We start from the raw sequence: 14,010 nt of genomic DNA, 5'->3' as shown, positions 1-14,010 counted from the left end.
CATATTGTGTTTTCAATGCGTTAACAGACATTTATACATTTTAGACCCCAAATACAAAAACAAAAAAAATTAGGAATTGATAATAAATGAAGAAATAATTATAAAAAGCAGAAATAAAGAAATAAACAAAACTAAAAAGAAATAAAAATATAATAATACTCATGATGATAAAAATAAAAATGAAAATAAATAAAAATAGAAACAAAAATGAAAATAAAAATAGAAATGAAAATAAAATAAAAATACAAATCAATGATCCAGGTCAGTGGAGACAAATAAAGAAAGGAGTCCAGCCTGGGGATCAGCCCAGAATAATTAACAGGGTGTACCACAGGATGAAGTCCATCCCCTACTGAAGTAAGTGTTACACATAATCAAATCCCTAATTTCCCATCTAAAATGGTTGACTATAGACAGTGGTGTTGGTAGAGGGGGGGGGGGGGGGGCAGAGGGGGCCATGGCCCCCCCTAGATCAGGCCGTGCCCCCCCCCCCCAAATTTAAAATAAATAGGGATGTCCCGATGCTAGTATAGAGGCCAGGGGCGGACTGACCGGCTGGGTAAAGGGCCCCCTGCAGCTGCTGAGGATATCCCTGCGCTGCTCCTGGTCTACATATCATTAGCAGAGACAGGCAGGGCAGGGATGAAGGTACCTGATGATGGCTCCGCCCCAGCACTGGAGAGGACGGGAGAGCTGACAGGCCTCCGGAACACAGAGTAGCTTCATGTGAGGTGAGTGATGTCCTGTGTCCTCCCTCTCTCCCCCCTGATCAGCAGTCTATCCTGGGGCTGGGTCATGTGTATAGTAGCAGTCCTGAGGTGTCACTTTCCCTCCTCCAGTGTCCATAGGTCACAAACAGGTCACATTACCAGAACAATTTTTGGGAAAAATTTCGGCAAAATTGCGCGATTTTAACGCGATTTTTCGTAAATTTCGGTAAAGCCGCGCAATTTTTGCCGCGATTTTTCCATAAATTGTTCTGGTAATGTGACCTGTTGGTGACCTGTGGACACTGGAGGAGGAAAAGTGACCCCTCTGGAAGGACAACATGTGAACACACTGCTAGTTTATCATTAACCCCTTAAGGGTACATTCACATGTGCAGGATCAGCTGCATATTTTTGCTGCATATTTTGCAGCTGATTTTGCAAACTATTAGCTTCAATAGGTAGCAAAATCAGCTGCAGAAAATATACAGCAGATCCTGTACATGTGAACGTACCCTAAGGGCTCATTCAGGGGTGGATCCCCAGCATATTTTACACTGCGGATCCACCGACAATGGACCCTACAGTGCTGCCTCCATCTGTGCCTGCTCCACCGCTACGAGCAGACACGCTTTGATGTGTATACTCGCACACATCATGGCCGCTCCTCCTGCTCTCTGAGCTAGGCCGAGAGCAGCTGCGATGTGTGCGAGTATACACATCAAAGCGTGTCTGCTCGTAGCGGAGGATTGCCGTTATGAGCAGGCACAGATGGAGGCAGCACTGTAGGGTCCATTGTCGGGGGATCCGCAGCGTAAAATATGCTGAGGATCCGTCCGTGTAAATGAGCCCTAAGGACGCAAGGCGTATGTGCACGCACAGTGCCTGCTCCCACTGTGTTGTATAAATCATTAGCTAGAACCCTCGGCTAATGCCAGACATCACCAATCAGGCTGATGTCCGACATTAACACTTTAGATGCCGCTATCAAAGTTGATGGTAGTGTCCAAAAGTTTTAACGCCTTAGGGACGGAGCGTTTTTCAGTTTTTGTACTTTTGTTTTTTCCTCCTTACCTTTTAAAAATCATAAACCTTTCAATTTTGCACCTAAAAATCCATATGATGGCTTATTTTTTGCGCCACCAATTCTACTTTGTAGAGACATCAGTCATTTTACCCAAAAATCCACAGAAAAACGGAAAAAAAAATCATTGTGCAACAAGAATGTATGAAGATTTTAAATTACATTTTTTTTTAAATTAAACATGTTCTGCACAGTGTGTGTGTATTTATTTATGATATATATATATATATATACACATACACGTTTTAAAATTGCCCCCCCCCTCTTTTGTCACTGGCCCCCCATGTGTCCCCCCTAAATATGAATGCTGGAGACGCCACTGACTATAGATTCCACCCTCTCTATCTTCTTCGGACCAGATGTACCCCGACAATTAGGACAAGTGCCACATTTAAAAAAATCCTTTGGTGCTAAGCCAGATCTGAGATGTCTCTGAAGAGTTTGGTTTTCTAACTGTTGGAGCAATTTTATTTCCAAATTTGGGACCTGAGTATAAATAATCATAGTTTTAGTTGGTAACATCCAACCCACTACTTTGTCTTGTCTTAAAATATGCCAATATTTGCCAAAATATATTTTCTAATGTTTTTATGATGTATATTATAGGGCAGAATCACCTTCAGTTGTTGTTCCATTGTTTTGGTTCCTTTCAACTCCTCATGGAGGGTAAAAAGGAAGCCCTCTCTATCCCACCCAAACCACCTAGGAAATATATTAGTTTCAAAGAAAAACAAGTTATTCAAGAACTTCAAAGAAATAGAGAGATCACGATATGTCATCCAAAATACTGTAGACTACAACAATGTATGTTTGAGACAATTGCAGGACATGCAGACCTATAAAAGGCTGGATGCGGATCCCATTTCTGTTTATAGTAAGAAGTTACAATTATTATGTAAAGAAGCGTTGGAGAGACACATTATCAGTGAGTCTGAATCTAGGTTCATCCTGAGTACCCCTGACCGCACTCCTATTTTTTATTGTTTACCCAAAACTCATTAATGTTTGGAATCCCCTCCCCCCCTATTGTTTCTGGTATTGGTCCCCTCACTTCTAATTTGTCCCAATTTGTAGATAAATTTATACAAACTTTTGTTCAATCCACGGATTATTTTTCAAAAGACACAACACAAGTTATTCATTTGTAGTGTTGCTCGCGAATATTCGCAATTCGAATATTATTCGCGAATATCGCATATTCGCGAATTTCGCGAATATAGCGCTATATATTCGTTATTACGAATATTCGTTTTTTTTTTTTTTTTATTTATTTTTTCTTCACAGTACACATCACAGTGATCACCCCTCTCTGCTTCCAGCTTGTGTGGTGTAAAGAAGGCTGTAATACTACTGTGTGAGACTGGCGTACGAAAATTCGCATATGCGAAAATTAGCATATGCTAATTTTCGCATATGCGAATTAGCGCGTGTGCTAATTTTGTATTTGCTAATATTCACATATGCTAATTTTCGCATACGTGAATATTCGCATATGCGAAAATAAAACGGGAATATAACGAATATGCGAATATTCGCGAATATATGACGAATATTCGTCCATATATTCGCGAATATTCGCGAATTCGAATATGGCCTATGCCGCTCAACACTATTCATTTGTTTGAGTACTGCCCTTGGACTTCAGATCACATTATGATGATACTTGATGTAAGTTCTTTGTACACTATTATTGATCACTTACATGGTATCACAGCGGTTAAAAGTTTTTTAGAGAAGGGAATATCAAAGCAGAACAGTTTCAATTTATCACGGATGCAAAAAAATTTATTCTTACTCACAATTATTTTTATTTTTGAGGGTCACTTTTATCTTCAGCAGACAGGGACTGCCATGGGCACCAGATTCGCGCTGAGTTATGCCAGCCTATTTATGGCAGCATGGGAGGATTTCATCATTACCCCATTACTCGGCGCGGACCTGGTGCTATGATGTCTCTATATTGACGACCTCGGGATGGTCTGGAAAGATTCATTGGTATGTTAAACTCCAATGCTCAGAATATTATAATATAATGAGATAATAAGATTGAATTTTTAGATTTGAAAATCTCAGCAACATCTACTCAATTGCAATGTAGTACCTTTAGAAAACCCACGACTAAAAATAGCTATATTAAATTCAGTAGCTGCCACCTGCCAAGGTGGCTTATGTATGTCCCGAAGGGTCAATACCATCGGCTCAAACGCAATTGCACTTTGGACACTAAATTCCAAGAAGAGGCCAGGCTCCTTACATCACAATTCCAAGAAAGAGAATACCCTCTATCCTTCTTAGAAAAATCATTAGATCAGGTTAATCTATTAGAGAGGGCTTCCATTTTTACCCCCCCCCCCCCCATGAGGAGTTCAATGGAACCAAGACAATGGAACAACAGCTGACGGTGATTCTGCCCTATAATATACATCATAAACAATAGAAAATATATTTTGGCAAATATGGCATATTTTAAGACAAGACAAAGTAGTGGGTTGGATGTTACCAACTAAACCTATGATTGTTTATACTCCGGCCCCAAATATGGGTATAAAAGTTGCTCCAACAGTTAGTAAACCAAACTCTTCTGAGACATCTCAGATCTGGCTTAGCACCAAAGGATTTTTTAAATGTGGCACTTGTCCTAATTGTCGGGGTACATCTGGTCCGAAGAAAATAGAGAGGGTGGAATCTACAATCAACCAATTTAGATGGGAAATTAGGGATTTGACTACGTGTAACACCAAAGGTGTTGTTTACTTACTTCAGTATGGATGTACCAAACAGAACACAGGTTGAACTAAGCACCCACTCAAAGTTAGAGTAGCCGAACATATCTACAATATTAGGAAGGGATCCATCTAGTTTATCATTTGTGGGCTGCAGGTGGTAAAGAAAAGTTGGCGTGTGGGTAGGTCATGATTCAGATGTCCGAGGCGGAAAGCCGAAAGATTTTTGAGAGTTTGGAACCTTGAGGGCTGAACTGCAATTTAGAACTATTTGGTTATTTGTAGGTGATGGACTTCATCCTGTGGGACACCTTGTTAATTATTTTGGGCTGATCCCCAGGCTGGACTCCTTTTCTTAATTTGTCTCCACTGTCCTGGATCATTGATTAGTATTTTTATTTTATTTTCATTTTTATTTTCATTTTTGTTTCTATTTTCATTTTTATTTTTATCATCATCAGTATTATTATTATTATATTTTTATTTATTTTTAGTTTTGTTTATTTCTTTATTTCTGCTTTTTATAATTATTTCTCCATTTATTATCAATTACTCATTTTTTCATTTTTGTATTTGGGGTCTAAAATGTATAAATGTCTTAAATGTCTGTTAATGCATTGAAAACGCAATATGTGTGTGAATTGGGTCCTATCTGAATTTTTTGGGGGGTAATTGGGGACCAGGAAATATCTGACACATACTGTTATGTCGGTTGATGGTGTTAGTCTGTCTGCTGTATTTATATGGTCATATATTTTTTTAGCATTTCTTTTTTATTTTTGTGTGTCTTATGTGATATATGTATATATATATATATATATATATATATATATATATATATAGATGCAAGAGGTGATGTGAGGCAGCACCGGGGACCAATCTCCGTGCATGTGAAACACCCAGGCAGCCAGCCCAGGATAAGTACAAGCAAAAGTCCAGAAATCACAGGATCTTCACAAACTGGTTTCAATAGTAACTTATTGGGGTAATAAAGAAACCAGTTTATGAAGATCCTCGACCTGTCGGTGCTGTGATTTCTGGACTTTTGCTTATATTTATATGTATATATACTGTATTTTCTGGCATATAAGACTACTTTTTAACCCAGGAAAATGTTCTCAAAAGTCGGGGGTCGTCTTATACGCCGGGCGTTGTCTTATAGAGCGGATGCTGCAGTCAGCCGGGAAGCCCGGGGTATGGATAGAGGTAGAGCAGGGCACCCGGGGTATGGATAGAGTAAGAGAGAGCGGTGCTGTGCCCAGAAAAAAAAACGCATCTTTCAACTGTCCTTCCCGCTCTCGTATGTATCCTATTACTGTACCTCTTTCTCTGCCTGTCAGATCTCACTCCTGAGGACTGCAGTGAAGCAGTGTGCATGTGCAAGATCTGAGGCGGCGCAGGCATGTATGTGCAAGATCTGAGAGGTGGCGCAGATGCGCATGTGCAAAATCTGACAGGCAGCCCTGGTGTGCATTTGCGAGATCAGAGAGGCGGAGAAGGAGGTACGTTAATGGGATAAAAGGGTGGCGCATGTGCGAGATCTGAGAGGCAGAGAAATAAATAAATAAAGCCTTTATTGATAAGCCGAAACGTCGCTGTACACAGATGAGTGAATAAACCACTTTTACTCTCTACATTGGAGTGCCGCTTCTACATTACTATTTGGATATTACATTGGGAGTTGGTCTGCTCCTGAAGCTGAGCACCCAGACGGATCCTGAATCCTGCCGCACGTTGCTTCTCCATCTTTTTTTCTATACTATATATATATATATATATATATATATATATATACAGAACAGACCAAAAGTTTGGACACACCTTCTCATTCAGAGTTTACTTTATTTTCATTAGTGATGAGCGGCATAGGCCATATTCGAATTTGCGATATTTCGCTAATATATGGACGAATATTCGTTATATATTCGTGAAATTCACATATTCGTTATATTCGTTTTTTTCGCATATGCATATTCGCAAATATTGAGCCCTCCCTTCTTTAATGGTATAGGGAACTGTGACTAGTGCATTAACTCTGTGATTTTTTGCCCATTGAACCCAATAGGCACATTGTGGTCTATGGGGATAGCATGGCATTTAAAACAGTAAGCTAAGCAGGACCATCTTGGCAGCACAGTAGAATGGGAGACCACCACTAGTTTGAGTCCTGGGGTAGCACAGAGTGTTACAGTGTTGTGGTTTAACTTTACTTTACCGGAAACACTGCTGAGTTGCCCATAGCAACCAGGGCCAGATGAAGACGGAGCACTTCATTATGATGCCCCTTCCACTGAGACCTGTTGCGGGCCTGTCAAGTAAGGAACAGACTGAGACCAAAAATAGGCCTAAATATATTAGACTATGTCCCCTTTTTTTTTGGTGGGTGTCACAGGAGTCAGGCCCCTGTTAAAATAAAATGGTCTGCATGGTCTAAAATCACTTCAGTTCAAGTCACTCTTTCCAGCTGTTGCAAAGCTACAACACCCATTATGTCAGGAGAGCTTCAGGCATTATAGGAGTTGTAGTTTTGTAACAGCTATAGCCTCAAATTGGGGAACAGTGTCATCCATTATTACTGCAAAACTTAGAAGTGACGAGAGATCTAATGAGACAGTCAGGAGAATACACAAACATAAAATGGCTCACAGGAGACGTCTTCTCTGTTGTCTTTCCTTTTCTTCTTCATCTGGTCCAGACGCCAGGTCTTCTTCCAGCTCCATCTTCCTCTGTAAAGTTTGACGCCTGGACATCATTGGTTCCTCACTCTGCCAGCCGCTCCTCATCCTCTGTATAAAGACAACAATCATTAAAACCCTTCAAGAGACTGTGCTTCCAAAATATAATACTGCCAAACCCTGTGTACCCTGTATATTACACTGCCAAACATCATGCCCTCTAAAAAATAATACTACCACACACTGTGTCTTCTGTAGTGTGCACAGAGCAGCAGCATCCCATTGAAAACAAGCAAAATTCTGCTGGCGGAAGTTCATAGTGTGGACGAGCCCTAATTCCCCCAGACCCCTCTGCCCCCCCCCAGACCCCTAAGTCCTCCTCAAGACTCCTGCTCCCAGAGACCCCTAAGGCTAGGTTTCCCCCTTTTTTTACCTGCAAAATCACAGAAAATTGCTACTGCTTTTTCCTGTGTTATGGTATTTTTTTGGCATTTTTTCTTGTGCTTTTGCCTTCTCTAGAAACTTAGCCTTAGTCCTCCCTTGGTCCTTAAAGGGGTACTCCACCCCTAGACATCTCATCCCCTATCCAAAGGATAGGGGATAAGATGTCTAGGGGTGGAGTACCCCTTTAAGTCCCCCCCTTCAACACTCCTGGTCCTTCTCCACTATTCCACTTTTCTGCACCCCCTACCCCCCTCAGTCCCCTTCACACTCCTCTGCCCCCTTTACCAAACCCACACTTACCTTACCTCACCCCCCCCCCCCCCAAACAACCTCACTTTAGCCCCCGATGCCCTCCTGGTCCTCCTCCACTACACTTTTCTCCACCAACCCCACCCCCTGTTCCCCCACATTAGGTTGTAGTTCCCCCACATTAGGTTGCAGTTCCCCTGCATTAGGTTGTAGTCCCCCCACATTACGTTGGCAGTGTCCCCCACAGACATACAGCCTCCAGCCATATACAGTGTATGGCTGGAGAACTGTATATCTGTGTACTGCCCCACTTCAGTGCTCCGACCACCGCTCCTCTGGTCCTGGGTCATGATCTACTGCTATGGCCTAGGGGCCATAGTAACAGGTCCCGGGACCGGAGGAGTGGTGGTCGGAGCACTGAAGATGACATGTAGGTAACTTACCATGCGTGCATCCTCGCTGCTCCGCTCCTATGGGCGCACGCACGGGACGTCAGTGATGTCCCTGCGTGTGCTAACTCCCTGCATTTTTAAAATTATTGCGGGGCCACAGAAAAGTAACCGGGACATCCTTGTGTCCCGAAAAGATCTTTCAGGACACAGGGATGTCCTGCTGAATGGGGGGGGGGAGGGGGAATTACAGTATTTATCTGCGTATAACACACACTGGCATATAACACGTACCCTCATTTTCACAGGAAAATTTGAGGGAAAAAAAATTAATGTAAAATAAATGACTATAGCTCTGAACTATATGCCTCATCATCCCCCCAACTTTGATTCTCCTTGATCCTCAGTTTCCCCCCTCCTTCCTCCCCCTTTTATCAGCCCCTGTGCCATATTTAACCCCCCCTATCTCCTTTCCCATGTTTTCCCCTGCTCATCATTCTCCCCCCCTCCTGCTCATCATCCCCCCCCTACTCATCATTCCTCCCCTGCTCATCATTCTCCCCCCTGCTCATCATTCTCCCCCCCTGCTCATCATTCTCCCCCCTGCTCATCATTACCCCCCCTGCTCATTATTACCCCCCCTGCTCATCACAACCCCCCCGCTCATCATGAATCCCCCCTGCTTATCATTACCTCCCCTGCTCATCATTAACCTCCCCCTGCTCATCATTAACCCCCCCTGCTCATCATTAACCCCCCTGCTCATCATTACCCCCTGCTCATCATTAACCCCCCCTGCTCATCATTAACCCCCCCTGCTCATCATTAACCCCCTCCCCTGCTCATCATTACCCCCCTGCTCATCATTAACCTCCCCTGCTCATCATTAACCCCCCCTGCTCATCATTAACCTCCCCCTGCTCATCATTAACCCCCCCTGATCCTCATTAACCCCCCCTGCTCATCATTAACCCCCCCTGCTCATCATTAACCCCCCAACCCCCCTCGCTCATCATTCCCCCCCATCATTGCATCCCCCCTCTTCCTCCTTTTTCTATATTTCATATTTCCTTACCTGGCCGCGCTCGGCAGGCTCAGGTGATGTGTCGGGTCATGTGGGCTGTGACGAGTGACGTCTCCTGCGGCTCCTCTGCACAGCGTCAGGGACGTCACTCGTCATTTCCTGCAGCGCTGGGGTGTAATCAAGAAAACTGTGCCCTGCAGGAAATGATGAGTGACGCCCCTGACGCTGTGCAGAGGAGCCGCAGGAGACGTAATTCGTCACAGTCCACATGACCCGACGCATCACCTGAGCCTGCCGAGCGCGGCCAGGTAAGGAAATATGAAATATAGAAAAAGCAGGAGTCCGGGGCGGGCCCACAGGAGCCTGCAGGGATGTCCCGAATGTGACGGGGCCCCCTGCAGGCACGGGGCCCGAAGCAGGTGCTCCATGAGCGCCAATGATGATCCGGCCCTGATAGCAACCAATCAGCTTGCTTCTTTCACTTTTCACAAGGCCTCTGCAAAATGAAAGAAGCGATCTGATTGGTTGCTATGGGCAACTCAGAAACCTTTCCTGGAAAAGTTTCTGAGTTGCCCATAGCAACCAGATTGCTTCCTTCATTTTTCCGAGGCCTTTTCAAAAATGAAGGAAGCAATCTGGTTGGCTGCTATGGGCAACTGCACAACTCTTTCTCTACACTGGTTTTGATGAATCTCCCCCATAGAGGGAGATTTATCAAAAGCTGTCCAGAGGAAAAGTTTCTGAGTTGTCCATAGCAACCAATCAGATCGCTTCTTTCACTTTTCAGAGGCATTTTCAAAAATGAAGTAAGCAATCTGATTGGTTGCTATGGGCAACTGCACAACTCTTCCTCTACACTGGTTTTCCGCATATGCGCATATTCGCGAATATTGAGCCCTCCCTTCTTTAACCCCTTAAGGACTCAGGGTTTTTCAGTTTTTGCACTTTCGTTTTTTCCTCCTTACCTTTTAAAAATCATAACCCTTTCAATTTTCCACCTAAAAATCCATATTATGGCTTATTTTTTTCGCCACCAATTCCACATGTGTTAATTCATAGTTTTGATGCCTTCAGTGTGAATCTACAATTTTCATAATCCTGAAAATAAAGAAAACTCTGAATGAGAAGGTGTGTCGAAACCTTTTGTCTGTACTGTATATATCTATATATATTATGTATCTCTATTGAGGAACCTTTTCATTATTGCTCAAATCCGTTTCTTCCTTTTTTTTTTGTAAGTCATCAAATCTTTCTTTCAGCTGCACAATCAGATATACCCCTATATAAGTGATCTGCTATCTGAGGACATCATTCATAGCCACTGAGGAAGGGGTTAGAACACATTGTCCACACCCCAAAACTCGTTTGGCCTTGTGATAGCCTGGGGGATGTAGGGTATGGGGAGTGTAGCTGTGCGGTGGTTAAAGGGTGCTTATTAACCCTTGCTATTCGTGACGCCAGGGTGAGGGCTCCTCAGTAATGCTTGTCCTATCGCCACTCTTCCCAAGAGCGATGGGGAGGTAGAGAATAATACAATGTACACAACCGGAGAGTTTTCTGAAAACAGGTATAACTTTTACTGAAGGTTTTCTGCAAGCTTCAATAATGGAACAGTCTCTATGCATACAAGTGCTTTCTTTGGAGATCGACAAAGGTTGGGACTTTAGCAACCTAGAGTCTTTAAAGGGGTTCTCCGGTGCTTACACATCTTATCCCCTATCCAAAGTATAGGGGATAAGATGCCTGATCGCGGAAGTCCCGCAGCTGGCCTCTGCCCCCATGTGAGCTGGCATTGAGCTGGCCTCCGCCCCTCAATGCAAGCCTACGGGAGGGGGCGTGATAGCTATCACGCCCCCTCAAGTAGGCTTGCATTGAGGGGTGGAGCGTGACGTCACACGTGGGCGGAGGCGTGACGTCACATGCCGCCGGCCCTGTAGTCGCCCGTAATCAGACCTGGAGAGAACACGCTCCGGGGACTGATTACAAACGGGGTGCCGCGTGCAAGATCACGGGGGTCCCCAGCTGCGGGACTCCCGCGATCAGGCATCTTATCCCCTATCCTTTGGATAGGGGTTAAGATGTGTAAGCACCGGAGAACCCCTTTAAGTACTATGCGCTGTTCCACTGGATTTAGGGGATTAGTTGCGGTCCAGTAGTCACGCTAGCTTAAGAGGGGGTAGATTAGAACTCCCGGTTTAAGTTCTGCTGAGGCCGGTAGGTTTTTTGAGGCCTAGCGTGTCTTTGAAAGTTGCGTAGATCCGTCCTGCTAGTCCGGCATCCACGAGAGCAGCAACCCAAGAGAGCGATAATTGACTACAGCTCCCTTATATGGCCAGGGGCTGGAATAGTGCTAATTGGTCCAATACTGATGTCAATCACCATTACAAAGATCTATGGGTAACATGTGACCCAAGGACCTCCTAGGGTCCTCCAACAAACCATAGAGGAGGTTATCATGGTCACATGACTGAAGGTCCTGCGACGCTAAACAAGGTAAGTACTATACATTATCCTTTATATACTATTACGAAATATATACACGTATATTAACATTAGATAATTAGACTTAAGAAGAGGCGACTAGGGGCTGTCCCATCTGTGGGACCCTACCCGAGTATAGTTACTTCGACTTTGGGGACCTCTACACTAGGTACGGTATGCAATACGGTGGCGGACCACCACAGCCTTTTATTTTGATGTTTTTCAACTTGTTCCATCTGGAAATTGTTCTTATAAAGCTGCAGAGGATGGACTTTTTGCCTTATAAATGTCCTGGATTGTGACCGTAACAGCATTTATATTGGAGTCCAGTATACATTGAAGAAAGCTTTTACTGCTATCTCGCTAAGTACCCAGTGACACTGGTCCATGCTTTGTTCTGAGGACCGATCACTGTGACTGGACGCTGTCATTTCTCTGATATATAAGACTATTACGCCATCATAGGATTCTTTCTTCACATTACAGGACTGTATGATTGTGTGATCTATTGGGACATTTATATGTCTTTTTCCTTTGCAGGTTGTATCCAGGTCCCTTTTTTCTCTTTTTTATATGTTTAAATAGGATATTTGTATATCACACGGCCCTGTGATTAAATTTATATGTGACACAATTTTATATCTTAATAAAACTCTTTTTTTTTTTTTACCAATTATCCATTGTATTTTTAAACAGAGGCTTACCAATCAGAAACTTTACTCTAGGCAATCCTAGGCTTGCAGTCAAAATTAGTCAATGCAGAGTGATGGATGAGCTGTAAAAGAGCAGCCTCAAATAGACTAATAGGCAGGAGAAGACATGATAGCAGGTAAATTTCTGCTATTCATATCACTTTTCTGATTAATAGGTTATATAAGTAATAAAAAATTGTAATGCCAGCAGTATATAATAAAAATGTGCATAAGACAAAAAAAGGAATGCTCTCCTACACCATGCCTTAATAAAGAAAATAAACAATGCTTAGCTTCAAAAAGTCAATACATTGGTTCAAAACAACATAGAAAAATGCATTGGCCCAGATTGATCAGTCTGCCAAAACTGTCTGGTTTTGCCCATAACAACCAATCACAGCTCAGCTTTCATATCAAAACAAGCTCTGGTAAAATGAAAGCTGAGCTGTGATTGGTTGTTATGGGCAAAACCAGACAATTTTGATCTTAGGCAATTTGATAAATACGGGACATTGGGGTTGATTTACTGTAGTTTTCTGTGTGTGTGTGTTTTTTTCCCCGGACAGGTATTTTTCCATGGTATTTACAAATGTTTCCTTCCGTTTTGCTTTTCACTACGTTTTGCTTTTTTACAACAGTTCTAAACTAGTTCTAAAGTCGGGTTTTCCAGAACTCACCACATTTTATGTGGAAACCGTAGTGAATTTTATCGGAACATGCCCCTTTTGTTGGGGACACGCCCCCTTTTTCGTGTTTTTCTTTGAAAAATGGAGTGATGGTTACGTTTTGAGGAGTTTTTTGGCTGAAAATTATGGCGCACATGACGTGCGCCTATATTCAGCCGCAAAACCCAGCAAAAATCATTGGAAACACATCAGTAAATAATCCCAATTGTGTTTAGAAAGTAATCCAGTTTTTGTAATTCTTTAAAATCAGTTAAAAAAAATTAATAAAATATATATATATATATATATATACCGTATATATTAGGGATCGATATCGATACGCTGTGGAGGTTAGGGCTGATAGCCGATAACTTATACCGATATTCCGGTATAAGTTATCGGCTATTTCAACACGACCCCCCCGGCGGGGCAGAAGCCGTTGCAGATCAATGATTTAAAGCGGCGCTTTAAATCAATGAACTGCAGCAACTTTTGCGGTGCCAGGGACCGCCGCTGCAGCCCGCTTCTCTCCCCCTGCCTGTCCTGGGGGCCTGTCCGCACCCCCCACTGCACCGCTCCGGCCAGAGACCGCCGCTGCCCCATTGCCTCCCCCCATCCCCGGTTTTATAATTACCTGTTCCCGGGGTCCACGCTTCTTCAGGCTCCTTTGGCGTCCTCCTGAGCTGTCACTGTGCACACTGAAGTGATGTCGCGTTTGAGGATGTCACTCGTCATTGTGCTGCGCAGCACACAGCGTAACACAGGACGCGCAGGAGCCAGAAGAAGCGTGGACCCCGGGCCCCGGGAACAGGTAATTATAAAACCGGGGATGGGGGAGGCAATGGGGCAGCAGCGGAGGCGGTCTCTGGCCGGGGCG

At 43.5% G+C, this 14,010-nt stretch overlaps 1 protein-coding gene across 1 annotated transcript in view; it reads right to left on the bottom strand.

The window, feature by feature from the left end:
* The window catches only part of XPA (XPA, DNA damage recognition and repair factor), a 62,971-nt gene extending 55,790 nt beyond the window's left edge, over positions 1-7,181 (bottom strand). The window contains exon 1 of the mRNA XM_056518900.1: positions 7,161-7,181. The gene's annotated coding sequence lies outside the window, so the exon portion shown is untranslated. The remainder of the gene's footprint in view (positions 1-7,160) is intronic.
* Positions 7,182-14,010: the final 6,829 nt, after the last annotated feature.

The sequence above is a fragment of the Hyla sarda genome, chromosome 1 (genome assembly GCF_029499605.1).
Source record: "Hyla sarda isolate aHylSar1 chromosome 1, aHylSar1.hap1, whole genome shotgun sequence".
NCBI lineage: Eukaryota > Metazoa > Chordata > Amphibia > Anura > Hylidae > Hyla > Hyla sarda.
Note: the sequence above shows the minus strand (reverse complement) of the source record. Positions and strands in the feature narration are given on the sequence as shown.